This window comes from Danio aesculapii, chromosome 14, assembly GCF_903798145.1.
Source record: "Danio aesculapii chromosome 14, fDanAes4.1, whole genome shotgun sequence".
Taxonomy (NCBI): Eukaryota; Metazoa; Chordata; class Actinopteri; order Cypriniformes; family Danionidae; genus Danio; species Danio aesculapii.
In genome coordinates this window covers 49,088,170-49,106,270 of record NC_079448.1, presented here as the reverse complement: position 1 = coordinate 49,106,270, position 18,101 = coordinate 49,088,170, and the positions used below count along the sequence as shown (strand labels likewise).

Below are 18,101 nucleotides of genomic sequence, written 5' to 3'. Positions count from 1 at the left end.
GCTAGCTTTTAACAGCAGAAGACGCTCTATGCTAGTTTTTAACAGCAGATAATATGCTGTAGTCTGGTTTTTAAAAACAAATGACGCATTCTAAGCTAGTTTTTAACAGCAGATGGCATTTTACACTAGTTTTTAACACCAAATAATGTCCTCTAGGCTAGTTTTTAACAGCAGAAGGCACTGTAGGCTAGTTTTTGACAGCAAATGATGCACTGTAGGCTAGTTTTTAACAACAGAAGGCACTGTAGGCTAGTTTTTGACAGCAAATAATGCACTGTAGGCTAGTTTTTCAGAGCAAATGATGCACTCGGCTAGTTTTTAACATCATACAGCGCTCTATGCTACTTTTTTTAAAGCAGACGGTGCTCAAGACTGATTTTTAACAGCACATTGTGCTCTAGACTAGTTTTTAGCTGAAAATAATAGACAGCGCTCTATGCTAGTTTTTTAACAACAGATGATATGCTGTAGGCTAGTTTTTAACAGCAGTTGGCGCACTAGGCAAAATTTTAACAGCAGACAGCGCTCTATGCTAATTTTTAACACCAGACAGCGCTCTATGCTACTTTTTAACAGCAAAAGGTGCTCTTAGCTATTTTTTAACAGCAGACGGTGCTCAAGGCTGGTTTTTAACAGCACATTGTGCTCTAGGCTAGTTTTTTAACAGCAGAAGGCGCTCTATGCTATAGTTTTTAACAGCAGCAGATGAACCACACTGAACTGAGCTAAACTGAACTGAACTTAAACACTACAAACTGAACTACACTGTTCCACTTTACTATGACCTTTTATGTGAAGCTGCTTTGACAAAATCTACATTGTATAAGCGCTATACAAATAAAGGTGAATTGAATTGAAAATTGATGTGCTGTAGGCTAGTTCTTAACAACAAATGGCGCACTAGGCTAGATTTTAACAGCAGACAGTGCTCTATGCAAAATTTTAACAGTAGAACACGCTCTAGGCTAGTTTTTAACAGGTGATGGTGCTCTAGGTTAGTTTTTAACAGCAGAAGGCATTCTAGGCTAGTTTTTTAGACGTGACAGTGCTCAAGCCTAGATTTTTTGAATAATTATTTTTTTGGGGGGTTTTACCTTTATTGGGATAGGACAGTGGAGATTTTACAGACAGGAAAGTGTGGGGAGCTGAGATAGAAGAAGCATCGACAAAGGACCTTGAGCTGGAAATCGGTCGCCGTGAGCACCTTGGTGCTATGTGTCGACACACTAACCACTAGGCTATTGGTGCCGACAAGGCTAGAAGGTGCGCTAGACTACTTTTGAATAGCACTTATTGTGTAACGTTGTATAACTATATTCAAACAATATTCAAACATTATTTTTCAGAGATTTACAGGTAAAGGCAATTTTGCTCTCTTGAATATATGGCATGCAAGTGCTTTGTTGACAAAATATTTATGCTCAGTTCCAATTTTCTTTGTTCTCTACATGGAAGTAAAGCTACAGATCATGAACAGTAAAAGCCAGGGCTCATAGCACAAAGTCACGTGTTGCTGGTTGAATGTACAGTGGGGATTGCAGTTTCTGAAAGGTTGTAAGGGCGTATAATAAAAGTAATCGTACATCAAAAGGGCAAAACAAGGTGAAGTTGGTGGTCGGCCATCAGTGATTGGGGTCAGTGGCGTTTCACAGGTCAGCTGGGAAAAACACACAGCTCTCAGAGGGAGATAATGATCGTGGTCCCAGTCTTTCTCTCTCCTCCAGATTTAAAGGTCAGATGGTGAGTCTTGACCCAACTGTGCTCCTCTAAAGATCATCAAATGGGACGTCCAAAAAAGTCATATCCTAAAGGGCCACTGAGTAAAAGTGCACTGCAATGAGAGTACGCTATCTTCCAGTTTAGTTTTTTTTTTTAATGCCATTGAAGTTGAATTGTGAATTACAGTACATGATCTTGTCCCCGGTTAAAGTGCAGAGACAGCTGCATTTACATGACACTATTTTCAACTAAAAACTGAAGCTGTTCATAGGCTTTGGCAATGAAGGTGGCATTTCAGATATCTGAAAATGTAAACTTTTGAAATTGGGCTTCTAAGTCCAATGTTTTAAAAACTATACCACCCAAGGTAGCAAAGAATTCTGGCCCAGATTTGGCATAAAGCTGGCACAGCAGGCATCCATCTGGCACTGGCATACAGCATGTGGGCCAAACATAGCAGAGGTGGCACCATCTTTAAGGCGGCACACACGATTTGCGCCAGATGTAAAATGTAGTATTTGGCTCAGATGTTAAATTTTTTGTATGTGGGTCACGTAAGTTTGGCCTGTCTTGACCTGCATTTAAAATATATGAAAATAATTTTTGAGTAAAGAAAAAATTCTACCAATCAGGTCGTTTTCAGAATAAGCACATCTATAGCATGCTTAAAGTGCAATGTTTCATGGGTTTATCAATTTCATTGCAATCATGACACACCAACCTATCTGGCCCGGTTCAGGCCCAGTTATTATTACCTTGGCTTTGACTTGACCCAGATGTGGTCCATGTTTGGCCCTTGTCTGGAAGCCAGACTTGATCCAGTGTTGTATTGTATTTCACTGCAGCATGTGGGCCAAGCAAAACCTGATTGTGTGGGCCAGAGCTGGGCCAGAGAACTTTTATTATGTAGGCATTATCATGTCTATGTAAACTACATTTAAGAAAATTGTTTGTTCAAACTACTTATTTAAAATGAGCTGAAACAACACAATTCTTGAGTTTTTTTGGGAACAACCTAATTGTTTTATATTTAATCCACTTGAATTTGTAAAAAAAACTAATAAGTTAACTTAGTCGCTTCATGTTGTCCCAATACAAATTGATTATGTGAAACCATACATATTTTTATAGTGTACACAACAGTTTTTGGTTTTGTTTTGTTTTTAATGGTGACATTTTGTGCTTGTGTATGGAATGTTCAGTCTATTTCCATACGCAAGACTTTATCAAGTCACATCGCCAACTGCAGACCTTACATGCAGAATACAGAATGTTTAGCATGCGGCAACATCCCGCTCTCCCTCATAAAACCAATATGGAAGTAACTAAATCTGCAATTCATCAAAATTCTGCTCAATAATAGAGCAAATTTCTATTGGCCCCAGTGTTAAAATGGCCAACTTTACAGCAGAAAAAAGCTCTTTACAGCCTGGTACAAAAACTGATGTTGGTTCATATAGCTAATATTACCCTTCATGACAACTGTGAGGAGGGTGAATTATTTTTATAACTCATCCGTTTCATTTACATTAAGTTTTATTCAGTCTGCATAATTAAGGGCGTGGCCACTTGAGTGACAGCTAGGTCTCTCTGGTTGCTGTCATGTCACCTCAGCTGATTCTGGCTGATTAGCTGCTGAACTTAACAAATATATCTGTTCTGTTTTATGTGGCTTTCCACAGTCAGTTGCCTTTATGCTTTATTTCTTACAATTATCAGATAATATGGCATGCTTTGTACCTAATTATGCTCACAAACCATCATTTTGGTGGCATCTGTAGCTCCGCTCGCACCTGTCTCTTTGGGCATTTTCAGTTATCTGTGGTCAGCGCAATGATCCACAAACAAAATGGTGATGATTGGCCTGCCCACTTGTAGCTTGATTTTCTCTCCTCAGAAAACTGTGGGTGACATTACCGACACTACATCCATATTTTTTACATTCAGTAAATGGGAATCATTCAGTGCCTCACAGCACAAAGGTCCTTTTAATCCTTTGCCAGGATAAATCCTATATACTCACTATGTACATTGCAGTTGTGCTATTAATAATAATAATAATAAAAATAATAATAATAATAATAATAATAATTATAATATTAACAATAATAATTAAAGAAGGCAAGATTTATTTGGCAGGGGGGTGTTTGGGAGTTGTTGTTGTTTTTAAATATTAAAGTTTTTTTTTTTTAAATGATCCCAATATTAGAAAAATTATAACTTGCTATTTTAATATTTTCACGAAGGCTGAACACATTTAGTGTACAATGGTTGTCCTTCAGGTCAGTTTTGACCTGCCACCTATAAAAGCATTTTAACACCTCTAAGACTACTGGCAACACACATGCACACTTCACATGATGAAAGACTCCACATTGATAAGGAAAAAACTAGACATTCATAGAGTTTGTGATGAAAATGAGGTTGTTTCTTCATACTAAATAGATTCAAGGATTTAGTGTAGGCAGTTCATTTTTGACCCAAACTGCAAATTGCTTCTACATAATTCTAAGATATCAGGAGGGTTAAACTACGCTCCCTTAGCAAACCAACACAAACACCTTCATTTAGTTAAGTAGAAAAGCAAATGCTCCCTAGCAATCGATCACTATCATCAAATATTTGAGTACGCCTCTAGTTCTGGAATACATTTTTGTGTGTTGTAAATATCAACAGATGTGTGTGATTTGAGACCGGGCTGATGTGAAGCACTCAGGTGTGCTTGTGCTCCTCATCCATAAGAAAAAACATGACGATATAACGTTGCTTTCTTATCAAGAAGAAAAAACGATGGCCAAGTATTTAAAGCTGCAAGATAAACACCACCTGCTGCAAACACACAAGCAACAGTGGTTGTGATCTCCCCTTGGTCTTGTGCAGCTGTGTGTTTGCTGGATTAGAGGAATCCATTTTTCAATTGGCCCAAATGAAATTCGGCAAATTGTTTTTTTAATTGTAGCAACAGTCTGTTAACATTGGCTAAATGAGAAATAATGTGTTGAGCTAATTGAAAAACTATCAAGTCTGCCCAATCATGATATTGACCCAACTGAATATTTTCAACTGTTGTTGCTTGCATTTATATTACAAAGAAATGATATTGGTAAATTTCAATTCAATTCAATTCACCTTTATTTGTATAGCGCTTATACAATGTAGATTGTGTCAAAGCAGCTTCACATAAAAGGTCACAGTAAATAGGAACAGTGTAGTTCAGTTTATAGTGTTGAGTTCAGTGCAGTTTAGCTCAGATCAGTGTGGTTTAATAATCACTACTGAGAGTCCAAATACTGAAGAGCAAATCCAACGATGCGCAGCTCTACAGATCCCGAACCATGCAAGCCAGTGGCGACAGCGGAGAGGGAAAAAAAACTTCACTAAAGGCGGAAGTGAAGAAAAAAAACCTTGAGAGAAACCAGGCTCAGTTGGGCACGACCATTTTAATTTCTCCGCTGGCCAAACTTTTGTGCAGAGCTGCAGTCTCAGTGGCGGAGGCTGGAAGCTGGCCTCAGCGAAGACTCGTCTGTCTCTGGAGCGTCACAGGAATCAGTCTCATGTTCTCCACTCCTCCATGACCATCACAGTAGCTGCTCAGGATTCGGCCAGGTCCAGGATATAAAAAACCTTGGGATCATCTCGTCGTTGGTCTTGGATCGAATCAGTGACTCTGCATAGTCTGAGGGCCTCGGGAAGAGTATCCCCAGGTGGAAATGGAGAATAAAGAAAATAATTAGCGTAGCTGATGTTCACAGTGTATATCAACAAGATGCATAACCTGTGTGGAAGCCCCAAGTGGTGCACTAAGTGTATGCTTTACTGAACAGATAGGTCTTTAATCTAGTTTTGAATTGGGAGAGTGTGTCTGAGCCTCGGACGTTATCAGGAAGGCTATTCCAGAGTTTAGGAGCTATAAATGAGAAGGCTCGACCTCCTTTACTCGACTTTGCTATTCTAGGTACTACCAGAAGCCCTGAGTTTTGAGACCTTAAAGAGCGAGTTGGATTGTAGCGAGACAGAAGATTGGTTAGATAAACAGGAGCTAGATTATTTAAAGCTTTATATGTAAGAAGCAATATTTTAAATTCAATACGATTTGAATATTTGAATTTAAATAAATTTCAATCAACTTTAAAAAAATCAACTTTACTGAATTGTTCATTCCCCATTGACCCAAAATCCAATGAATATTAAAATATACAAAACAATGATACACTACACTCTGCCACATTTATTTATTTATTTATTTATTTATTTATTTATTTATTTTATTTTATTTCATTTATTAAGCAACGTTAAGTTGTTGTCTGATATCTACATAGTAGGTTTATGGCTTCGGTAAGTTCAAAAAATCTCCAGAAAGGGTTTAATAAGCTCATTTATTACTCCATAAAATACTCCTAGAATCAGAAGGTCCATGATTGACCATATATGGTTTGTGTCGTGAATATTAATGAGCTCTGCTCTGACCTGCTGCTCTCATACACACACACACACACACACACACACACACACACACACACACACACGCACACACACACACAGAGCATGATGTTCGCTGAACACAAACAAAAATAAACCCAATCAGAGTAACGTTAACCTATTTTGCTCACCAGATCTGTTGTGGATAAAGGCTAAATTAGAATTAATATTGACAAAAAAGAGTGATAGTGATGTATTGCATTGCATTTTGAAGCTAAATTAACAAAGAGAACAGTCAGGACTTAGTATCAATCACTGCCTGAACATATGATAGTTGAGCTGAGTGATTTGATGCGATTTAGCAGTCTGCATGTGTTTGTTGAAACACACACATCAAATTTCACATGATAAATTAACGAAATATGCAACTCAACATACCTTACGACTCTTCTGGGCGGAGATGAATAAACGTATAATCTGTAAATCTTGCATCCTGAGGCAAGTTTGAAACATGTCTCATGCTGTCATTGCCCTTTAATGCACAGTAAACAATTTGGCGCTCACCTTTTTAAAATAAAAGTCCCACATACATAGTAAGTGAAATTTACACTTAAAATGGGGGGAAATTATCCCCGTTGTATTACTAGAAAACGTTTGGCTAATATTAATATTAATCATTAACATGAAAGATTTCAGAGATTTTTTTTATGATCTCAGAGCTGCATTTGAGTCGGTGTGCTCTCTGTGATGTCAGCTGCTCGTCAGGTTCGGATGAACGACCTAAAGTAGGCATACATGCAAATGAGGATGGCATGGCCTGTGATTCTTGTCACAGTTTGTTTTGTCAACTGATTGGCTCATTGTCTAGCGGGGTTTTACACTAGTGGAATTGACATGAGAACGAGGAAACAGTGGTATTGAGGCTCACAGTGTGTCCATTTCCATATACGTATCTTTTATTATTCTACTATGCCTTGGTATACTCAGATTTCCATTATAGGGCACATTTAATACATTGAACATTTCTGCTTTAAGTATACATGACAATATAACGTTGCTTTATTGTGAAGAGGGAAAAAAAAACACTGGCTAAGTATTTAAAACTGTAAGATAAACACCACCTGCTGCAAACACACAAACAACAGTGGTTCTGATCTCCCCTTGGTCTCGTACAGCTGTGTGTTTGCTGGATTATTAGAATCCGTGTTTGCTCTAGGTTTATCCTGAGAGATGCAGAGAGCAAATAAAGGAACAGATGCAGAGAGAAACTGAACGTCTCTGAATACCCATGATTCCACAATCAAACACAGAACTCTCAGTATGTTAGCAAGTGCCTCTCAAAAGCCAAATAAGATGCTTGCTTTTCCCATTTATCAGCTTTTTGTGTGTTTGTGGATCAGGTGATGTAGGCTGTACTGTATGGAGCTTGTCAGAATTATCATTTCACAGCCTGTAATTTTGCGTTCTGCTCTGTCACGCAGTGGGCCCTTCAAAACAATGCAGGCATCTCTTTTCTGTTGCATGCTGGGATATGTTAGTGACCGTGCTCACCTCTGCCAGTCACTATATAGTCCAGTTTTCAGACTGTGCACAGATCTAAAGGAACATCTAATGGGTATTATCTTGTATGTTTACTTTTTTCATTCCTTCTTTGCTTTCAGAATGTAATGGAGGGTTTTTCTTTGTTCAAAATACTCATGATTGTATAATAGTTACACAGCTGCTTTCTGTAAATTGTGATCGGTTTTTCATCAGGAACTGCAGTATTGTTTTAGCATAAATATGCATTTGCCATATTGTATTAAGTTAATAGTGATTGTCTTTCTTGAATGAAATATTCCATTTAAAATAACTCACTTTTGAGTTGATGAAGATGATCAAAGTTTGGTCTCTTTTTAAAGACGTTTGGCAGATTTTTTTGCTGAAGTGAAAAAAAGATAAAGTATGCATTTTTGTATATTATATATTTTTAAAAAATATGAATATGAATATATAAAATAAATATTCTTATTATTTGGATTTGGAAATGTTTTACTAGAAGATTAACAGAGGTGATATTGTATTCTGATGTAAAATACTGAGAAGCCTTTCGTTTTGTTCATTTGTTTGTTTGTTGGTTTATGTTAAATCTGACACATGGAAAGTGTATGTTATTAAGAAAATAAAAAGGAAAGAAATATTTTAATTATTTATTTATTATTTATTTTTTTATAAAAACAAGGTTTCAAAAATGACATGAATCAAAGTTGTGTTTTAAATTTGAAGTTAGTATCTAAACAAAGTTCAAACGTAAACCAAAATGTAAAATTAATCAATAGTAATAATAAGAGTCAAATAAGTGAAGATGTACTATATAATATTTTTGTTTCAAATAAATAACGTTCTTTTGAAGTTTTAAGTTATCAAAGTACCTTAAAACAAACAAATGGCATATAAACTACCTGACAAAAGTTTATCACCTGTCCAAGTATATGAACAACAAATAATAACTTGACTTCTAGTTGATGAAAGCCTTCTTCATCTTAGCCCAGACATGCTCAATAATGTTCATTTCTGGTGACAAGGCTGGCCTGGAACACCTTGACCTTCATTGCTTTCAGAAACTTTGATGTGGAGGCTGAAGTATGAAAAGGAGCCTATCCTGCTGAAGAAATTCACGGTGGTTTGTAATGTAATGGGCAGCACAAATGTCTTGATACCTCAGGCTGTTGATGTTGCCATCCACTCTGCAGATCTCTTGCACACCCCCATACTAAATGTAACCCCAAACCATGATTTTTTTCTTAACCAAACTTGACTGATTTCTCTGGGAATCTTGGGTCCATGCGGGTTCCAATAGGTTTTCTGCAGTATTTGTGATGATAGGGATGCAGTTCAACAGATGATTCACCAAAAAAGTCTACTTTCTGCCACTTTCCCAATGATCAACTAGAAGTCAAGTTATTATTTGTTGCTCTTACAACTGGGATTGACAACAAGACTTTTGTCAGGTAGTATAATAACAAGGACAACAGCAACCTTTTTATATCACCTTTAAAAGTAGCATCAAAAATTATTTTACATATAACAAAGTGCATAAAAACTAGACAAAAACAAATTCTAGATGAGTTTGAAATAACATAAAAATCACATAAATGTTCAAGTGATGATTTAAAAATACTTAGGGATTCTACATTCCAAATAATAATGGGCAAACAATTCCGCTATAATAAATGTTCATCAAGGATCAAGTCTATGTCAAAGCAATATTTACTTTATTGTGGTGGTATGGAGAGACCCCCTCTCATGATTGTGAAGCGCTTTGGGTGTATGGCCATACACAATAAATGCGCTATATAAATCCACATTACTTACTTACTTCATACAATACATTTAAATAGATTCAAATAATATTGAGTGTTATTGACTTTTTCAAAACCATTCAAAATTCATACCAACACAAACATTTTGAGTGTTTAAACATTGTGTTGTACTAAAGTTGATGTGTGTCTATTTCTGTATTTTTATGTAGAGTACTTGAACACACCATCTGTGTGCAAAACTCTCTCTAACAGCCAGTTTTCCTCCACTTTAACCTTACACTCCTTATCACCGCTTTAAGGCAGAAATTAGTGGGTATTTTCTCATCTTTCTTTCATCTGATGTTTTTTCCGAAGTCAATTTCAGCATCAGCCGCTCTCCGAGGTGTTGCCCTGTACCTGAGGGCATTAACCTCAATATCCAAAAGACTGTAGGAGTTTGTATTAAACTTTAAAGAACGCAATACCAGCAAAACAAAGTCTATATGCAGCATGACCTTCCAAACAAAACAGAATACATTGTATTTTTCCATATAAAGTTGAAGTCAAAATTATTCGCCCTCCTGTGAATTTGTTTTCTTTTTCAAATATTTCCCATATGATGTTTAATAGAGCAAAGAATTTTTCACAGTATTTCCTACAATATTTTTTTTTTTCTTCTGGAGAAAGTTTTGTTTTATTTCAGCTAGAATAAAAGCAGTTTTTAATAATTTTGTTACCATTTTAAGGTCAATATTATTACCCAGCTAAAGCAATTTTTTGATTGTCTACAGAACAAACCACTGTTATACAATGACTTGCCTAATTAGCCTAAATTAAGCCTAATTAACCTAGTTAAGCCTTTAAATGTCACTATAAACTGTCTTGAAAAATATCTAGTAAAATATTATTATCACAATCACCAGTGATCTAATTCTTACAGATCCTCAATTTTCCTCAATATTAAGTAGCCTACATAAAGTTCAGTCCTGCATCCTCTCCTTTTAAGTTCAGACTTCGCAGGTTTGATATGAAAAACAAATTCCTGAGGACACGTCAGGTAAATCTTTAAAGGGAACAGTGTACTTTATAACCTCATTCACTTCACCCTGGCTAAGTTGTTTCACTTTCTTAACAATAAAATGAAAACGTGATATAAGGAACTGCCTATTTTCATTTTGATATTAGCACTTTAACAGTCACCAAGAAAGTTGAGGCGTCATTGTGTAGCTACATATTTATATGACCGTCATCTTCACTGTATGCATATTTATAACAAAACGGAGCCAATAACATTACTGCCGTATTGAAAATATGAAACATACCCTCTCTTTTGCTGAATATCAGTTTTAATAATCAATAATGGCCATTATAAAAGTATAACATACAAAAAGTTTGTACAATGTAGGAAATAAATGCAAGCAATCAGTCAAATGTGCAGAATCAGTGTTCGCCGTTACATTAATTAATATATTAACTTATCTTTGCGCTCAGCCAAAAGACGTTACCTGAGAACAAGTAATAAATTCAAAACACCAAAGTCGGGGAGTATGTTGTTAGATATAGACAAAAAGCTGAATTCAATATCACGTACAACAACTATAGTGAGAGTAGATCCAGTGGTAGATCCTTGATGAGCAGTCCGACGTGCACAGCTCTCATCGCTGCAGTGCATGCCAGAGTGTATGTATGATCACGTGATGTGCATTTCAGTGGTATAGTGTGGACGGAGAGTTGTTCAGAAATGCTAGGTGAAACGCCAGTGTGGACGTGGATCCTTTTCATTCTAAACACGTTTTAAAACTAAAATGTTTTAGTGTAAACGGCGCCTCATACTGCCGTCCCACAGGCCATTAGCGGCCCCCTCCTCCTCCCTCCGGCCCGCAACTGACGTCAAAACTATAACGAGATTCGGCCCAACAAAACATATATTTTGAATCACCACCCCCATCTACTGAACATTTAAAGTACTGTACTATATATTCAGGTTACTTTCGGTTTCTCTCAGTGTGTGGTCGAGAGTAACGCACATGCAGATTATTTCTGGGGCTGACGTTGAAATATATGTCCGTAAGTGCTCTGTTTTTACTAAAACTCTATTTTTGTAAATATTCAAGGCTCATTTGATTATAATCAGTTTTATACCACCTGTATTGTGTTGTACAAACACCTCATGGATTACAAGTTATATTGGTGGTGTACAATGGTAATTTTGCTAATATTCGATTCAAATGGTCTCATTTAATAGATTTTCCTCATATGCTTATTAAGATTTGTATGAAAAATGTGCATTAGTAAAATGTTACTGCTGGCTGAGTTAAACATGTTAAAGTAAATGTGAATATGTAAATACTTTCCCCCTCTTTGTTGTAGTTTTACAAAAAAGAATGATATTGAGAAGAACAATTGCTTTCTGCTGTATTACACATCTGCTAAACTTTTGGTTAAGCAACAATTTATTGGGACATTATTATTATTATTATTATTATTATTATTATTATTATTATTATTATTATTATTATTATTATTATTATTATTATTATTATTATTATTATTATTATATTATTATTATTATTATTATTATTATTATGCCTATTATTAAATGGTAGTATTTTCATAACAATTTAAACTAGTCCTTCTATATGTACAACAAGAAACCAAATAGAGCTTTGATACTCTGGGGAAGAATGTCCAAGTGCATCAGGTTTCCTATTTTTTCTTGTGCTTGAATGTTAATACGGCCCTCCTATAAATTATCTGTCACCGAAATGGCGCCCGCCAATTTGAGTTTGAGACCCCCTGATTTATACACTTCACACACACACCGAGGCTGAGTCCAGTTTCCGGTAGCAATTCTAAGCATGTAATCCAGTCTAGACTTTCTGTGTATAGATCCTTGCCTTGTTTTCCGTATCTTGATTCTCTGCCACCTAGTCTATTTGCCTGTTTAGACTATGACTTCACATAGGATCGGATACTTTTGTTTTGTTCCTGTGTTGACCATTGCCTGCCTGACCATTCTCTGTTGAATAAAGTACTGCATGTGTTTCCTCAACTCTTTTGGCAGCGCCTGAATGTTACAATTATGTACTGTCAACATGGCAAAAATAAAGGAATTCGGTTATTTGAAATGAGTTATTGGAACTATTATGTTTAGAAATGTGTTGAATAAATCTGTAAACTGAACATGGATAAAAATAGGGGGGCTAAAAATTCAGGAGGGTTTATAATTCTGACTTTAACTGTAGATAGAAAGTTGCGACATAAACAAATACTTCAGTAGTATAGTTTATCTCTTATTCATTATTGAGTCTTCATAATCGTCATAATTAAATTATGTTCGCTTGTTTAATTATGCAGGACCATCATGGGTATTTGCACAACGGGCCATTAAGGTAACAGACGCAGAGTTGCATTCTCAACTCCTGAATACTTTGATAGGCCCATGAATGATTCAGAGAAGCGCGGCAGAAACGCAGACCCCAGGCATTAGTCTTGATTAGTTTTTGGTTGTGTTGGAGACCTAATTAGAGTCCAACACTGGCCTTCACCTGTTACGGGATCACTGTCGATTCGCAGCACTGCTTTATCTCCCACTGGCAGCTTGAGATGTGTGGGGAACATGGCGTTTCAGTCAGAGTTCATTTGAGGTGAGCGTTGTGGTTTTTCCCAGCAGTCCTGTTTCACTAACCTGAACCATTTTGATGGATGGATGAGACAAATTATGCGGTGTAATGCATGAACTGGACTTTTGGGCTTGCTTTTGCTATAAATAGGCAAATGAGACACTGCGTGGGTAAAGAATTGTATGATATCATTGCAATTTTTAATATATGTCAGTACAATATATTGTATATATTGTGTAAATCTATATATTTAGATTTAATTATTCCTAATAATGCATGAGTTGTATCATATTATTCCAATTGACTAGTTAATATGTCTGTATAAACAGTTAAAGTCACAATTATTAGAATTACTGAAAAAGATCTTCTCTCTGTTAAACATATATTGGGAGGAAAAATGAGGGGGGCTAATAATTCTGACTTTAACTTTATATATATAAATATATATGTGTGTGTGTGTGTGTGTGTGTGTGTGTGTGTGTGTGTGTGTGTGTGTGTGTGTGTGTGTGTGTGTGTGTGTGTGTGTGTGTGTGTGTGTATATATAAATATAAATATACCATGTCTCAAAAAAACAAGCAATAATATATCACACAAAAATAAGACTGCTTATCGTACTACAGGAATAAGAATGACTTTGTACAGGAATAGTGTAGAATCCTTTTATTTACTTTCCTTGGCAATGACATAATGATGACATATTTATTTTTAGCTCCAAAAGGCTTAAATAAAAATTGTGTATTTGGATGAAGATAAGAGTTAGATCAAAGGTTTACGAGAACTGAAAGGCTACAGTGCTTAACGTTTCTGTGTGGACAAAAGGTGGATTGGATTACTTGGCGAAAATTGATCACACTAGATCAGTATGTGGTGTGGCAGGGAGTGGTTGTCCACGCACTGCCCATACTGTTGAAAATATCAACACTGTCAAAGACATGGTACTGAGCCAAGAAGACGCACAACACACCGATCGCACTGTCCGACATATTGCATGGGAGTCTGGCAATTAATGACTCTGATATGTAAACGTTGCTTTATTTCTGTGTGTGCTAATTTAGTTTGCAAGTAATAAAAATAAAACGTTCTGTCAATATTTGGGTTATCACGTCACAACTGACAATGGAGTTTTGGATCCAAATGGAGGATTTATTACACAGAGAATGGTCAGGCAGGCAATGGTCACAATCAGGGGCAAACAGTAACATACAGGCAAATCCAGAAGTGTGGTTAATAACAGGCAAGTGGACGATCCAGGCGGCAAACAACATAAAACACATAAACAAATCAAAGCAAAGATGAGTACAAGGCAAGGCAAGGCAAGGCACGCAAAACGTTCGCTTGACAGCTTACAAGAATTAGCAACGTGTGTGTTTGAAAGGCGTATAAAAAATCTGAGTAATTAGTTATGAACAGCTTCAGCTATGTCTGTTTGCAATCATGGGAGATCTAGGCCAGGTGTGTGAGTGAAGTGCATCATGGGATTTGTAGTGCAGTGGAATATGTGAGTATTGAATGGGCCTGCAAGAGCAATACTGCTAATGATCATAACAATATATATTATATATAACATATATATATATATATATATATATATATATATATATATTATATATATATATATATATATATATATATATATATATATATATATATATATATTATATATATATATATATATATATATATATATATATTATTATTATTATTATTATTCATTCATGTATAGAAAATTTTGTTTATTTATTGTTCAATTAAATGAATGTTAAAATACATTACAAACATATTTTTAAAAGGGGAAAATTATTTAAAAATTATCAAAAACACAACCAATTATTTAATGTGTAACCAAATTACCTAAAGTGTAAACATTTAAAGTATATTCTAATATATTAGTGAATTTTGGAGATTGTTCTACTTATTTAATGTGTCAATTCAAACATCTTATTTCTGTGCTTCTTTATTCCCTCTATTTCATGATGAATTGTGTTGGCTCATTGTGTTACTGGAAAAGACTAAGTCACATTTCTTCAAACCAGTCCCTTTTGATTTCATACTGTATCGAGGCTCTGTGTTTCTGAGGCTTTTTCACATTCCTCATCAATTGCTGATGCAATGGCAATATTTTTCACAAAGGTCTTTTAGATTTTGCCGATGCATTAACTCATAGAAAAAGAACTCGACTAAGGAGTTTTCGAAGATTAACTCTAGCTCTATCATGATTCCTATTCCACTGCTGTCTCCTTGATGAAGTGAGAGAGCAGAATGAGAATCGCTTGCCTTAGGATTGTAGCACAGGTGAATTGTAGGAGATTGATTCACAGACGTTGAGCAATTGAATCATATTGCTGAGGTACAGTTGGAGGTCACATCTTCACTTTAAAGCGAACAATCAGAAAGCAATAAGGAAGAGAAAATAATAAGTGTGTACTGTGTTAACGAGCCATATTTATCAATAAATATTTGCTGACAAATAGTGAATGAGCACAATAATTGCACATCAGTCATTTATCAGTAATGGCCATCGCTGTTATTTTTAGCACAAATGCTAAAGCCATCAACGAGCTCTTTTTTCCCTAATGGAGGTGTTTCATTGTAGTTACTAGGCAATTTGTTCTGTAATAAAAAGCTTTTAGAATTATTCAGGAGTTAATTGTGTGTGATATTTTTGGTTATGCTTCAATAACAGTTGCTTGATTGCCACAAGACCCATTTTAGAGGTATTTGATCATTATTAATAAGGCATTGATCTCAATTTCCCAAAGTTTAAGTGTTTTAAAAAGGTAAATCAGTCACAGTTCCAGCGGTTATGGGTATATAATCATGCTTGATGCAAAGATAAGCTTTGACTTTCACCCTAATGCACTGTGTGAAGGCTGTGGTTGGTGGCTATATGTAAGTGTATAAATCCCCGCAGGCTGACCTCATTGTATAATGTCGACACAGTATTGATTACACATAAGCGAGTCAAATCAATAAGCTCCTCAGGTTGCACAGTTTAATTACTTGGCCAAATCAAACACAACTCTCTGGCTTTAAACCACATTAGAAAAACATAACCACGAATTACAAATGTTATTGCAATAAAAGTGGGATGTTGTAACAGCCTGTCGTGTGAGTTCATATTGTGTCTCTGGTGGATAGTAGTGTCGTAGTAAAGACCACTTAAATCGAGACCAAGGCAAGGTCAAGAGTGTTTTAAGACTGATACAACACCAAGACTTTAGGGAGTAGAGACCAATACAAGATCAGACTTGGCTGACTTAAAATCAAGGCCAAGAATTTGGTGGATTGAAACCAAGAGTGTGTCAAAACCAAGGTTTTAATGGGTGTTGACTGAAATAAGATAAAATTTGAGTTGAGACCAATACTTTGAAGGGTTTAGTCATGGCCAAGGCCAGAGTGTTTCAAGACCAACACAAGATGTGGTTGAGACCAAGAGAAAACCAGAATTATTTAAGATCAATAAAAGATCAAGACTTTGAAGAGACCAGGTTGAGATCATGTCAAAGTGTAGACCAGAGTGTGTCATGACCAACACATAACCACAACTCATAGAGGTTGGTTCAGATCAAACGAGACCAGAATTGATTAAGACCAACAAAAGACCAAAACTTAAGCAGATGAAGACCTGGACCTGTCTACGTCAAGACCAAGAATTTGGCAGGTTGGGAACAAGGCAAGACGTAGACCAAAGTGCGTCAAGACCAACACACAACCAAGACTCTGAAAGGCTGAGAGCAAAACAAGACCAAGTTTCGACCAATACTTGAATCCAATAGAAAACCAAAACTGAAGTGTGCTGAGTCCAAGAAATTGAGGGATTGAGACCAAAGCAAGACCAAAATTGTGAAGGGTTGAGATCAAAGTTTTAGAACCAATGCTTGAATCCAAGAATAAACACAAGATGGAAGTGTGCCGAGTCCAAGACTTTGAGGGATTGGGACCAAAACAAGAACAAGACTGTGAAGAGTTGAGACTGAGACCAGTTCTTTGATACCAAGACAAGACAAAGAATGGTGTGTCTTGAGAACAATAAGAGACCAATACATTGGAGATTAAAATCAATAAAAAGACCACAAAACAGCTTTTGTCAACACAAGATAAGACTTTGAGACTCTGAAGGGTTCAGACCCAACCATAACTAACACCAGAGTGTTGTAAGACCAACACAAGACCAGAATTGGTTGACATTAACACTTTTATGGAGGGTTGAGATCTAGACAGGGCAAAGACATAAAGGGCTATTCTTAAAGGGTTAAGACCAAGAGTTATTTGTGTAGTTGAGACCAAGACAAACCAGAATTGATTAAGATCAACTAAAGACCAAAATTTAGGCAAGTTAAGACCAAGACCAGTGTATTGAGACCAAGAATTTAGCAAGTTAAGTCAAGACATAGACCAGAGTGTGTCAAGACAAGAACAACAATTTTAAGGGTTCAGACCAAGACATTGGTGTGTTGAAATCAAAACAAACATGAGACTTTAATGTGTTATAACCAAAACTGAAGTGTTTCGAGAGAAAAGACTTTAAGGGATTGAGACCAAAAACAGAATCACCACCAGTGGTGTGCCAAGACCAAAACAAGACCAAGACTTGAGGAGTTGACACAAGTTAAGAATCAATACTTTTAGACAGAAGACAAAGACCAAGAGCAAAGTGTGTTGAGAACAGACAAGATTAATACATTGGAGAGATGTAGAGTGTACATTGGGAGAGACCAGTGTTTGTCAAGACCAAGATTTTGAAGGTTTGAGACCAAGTCCAATCAAGACCAGTATGTGTGAGATCAAGACAAGACCCCAAGCAATCCTTCCTTAATTCTTGATTGTATTAAACCAGGAATATTCATCCAATCACCGTAATATGATGATATCTAATAAACAAGAATTGCATCTGAATGTATTAACAGCAGATGTGGTGTCGAAATCTGTATTGAATAACATATCCTAGTCTAAAATTAGATAAAGTACCAAGACAAGACCTTAAAAATGGTCTCAAGACAAGTCTCAAGTAGTACAACACTAGTATAAGTGATGGATGTATACATTTTCAAATAAGGA

The 18,101-nt window shown here is 36.1% G+C and overlaps 1 protein-coding gene across 1 annotated transcript in view; it reads left to right on the top strand.

Moving 5' to 3' along the window:
- The window catches only part of fstl5 (follistatin-like 5), a 343,175-nt gene that overhangs the window by 284,137 nt on the left and 40,937 nt on the right, over nt 1–18,101 (top strand).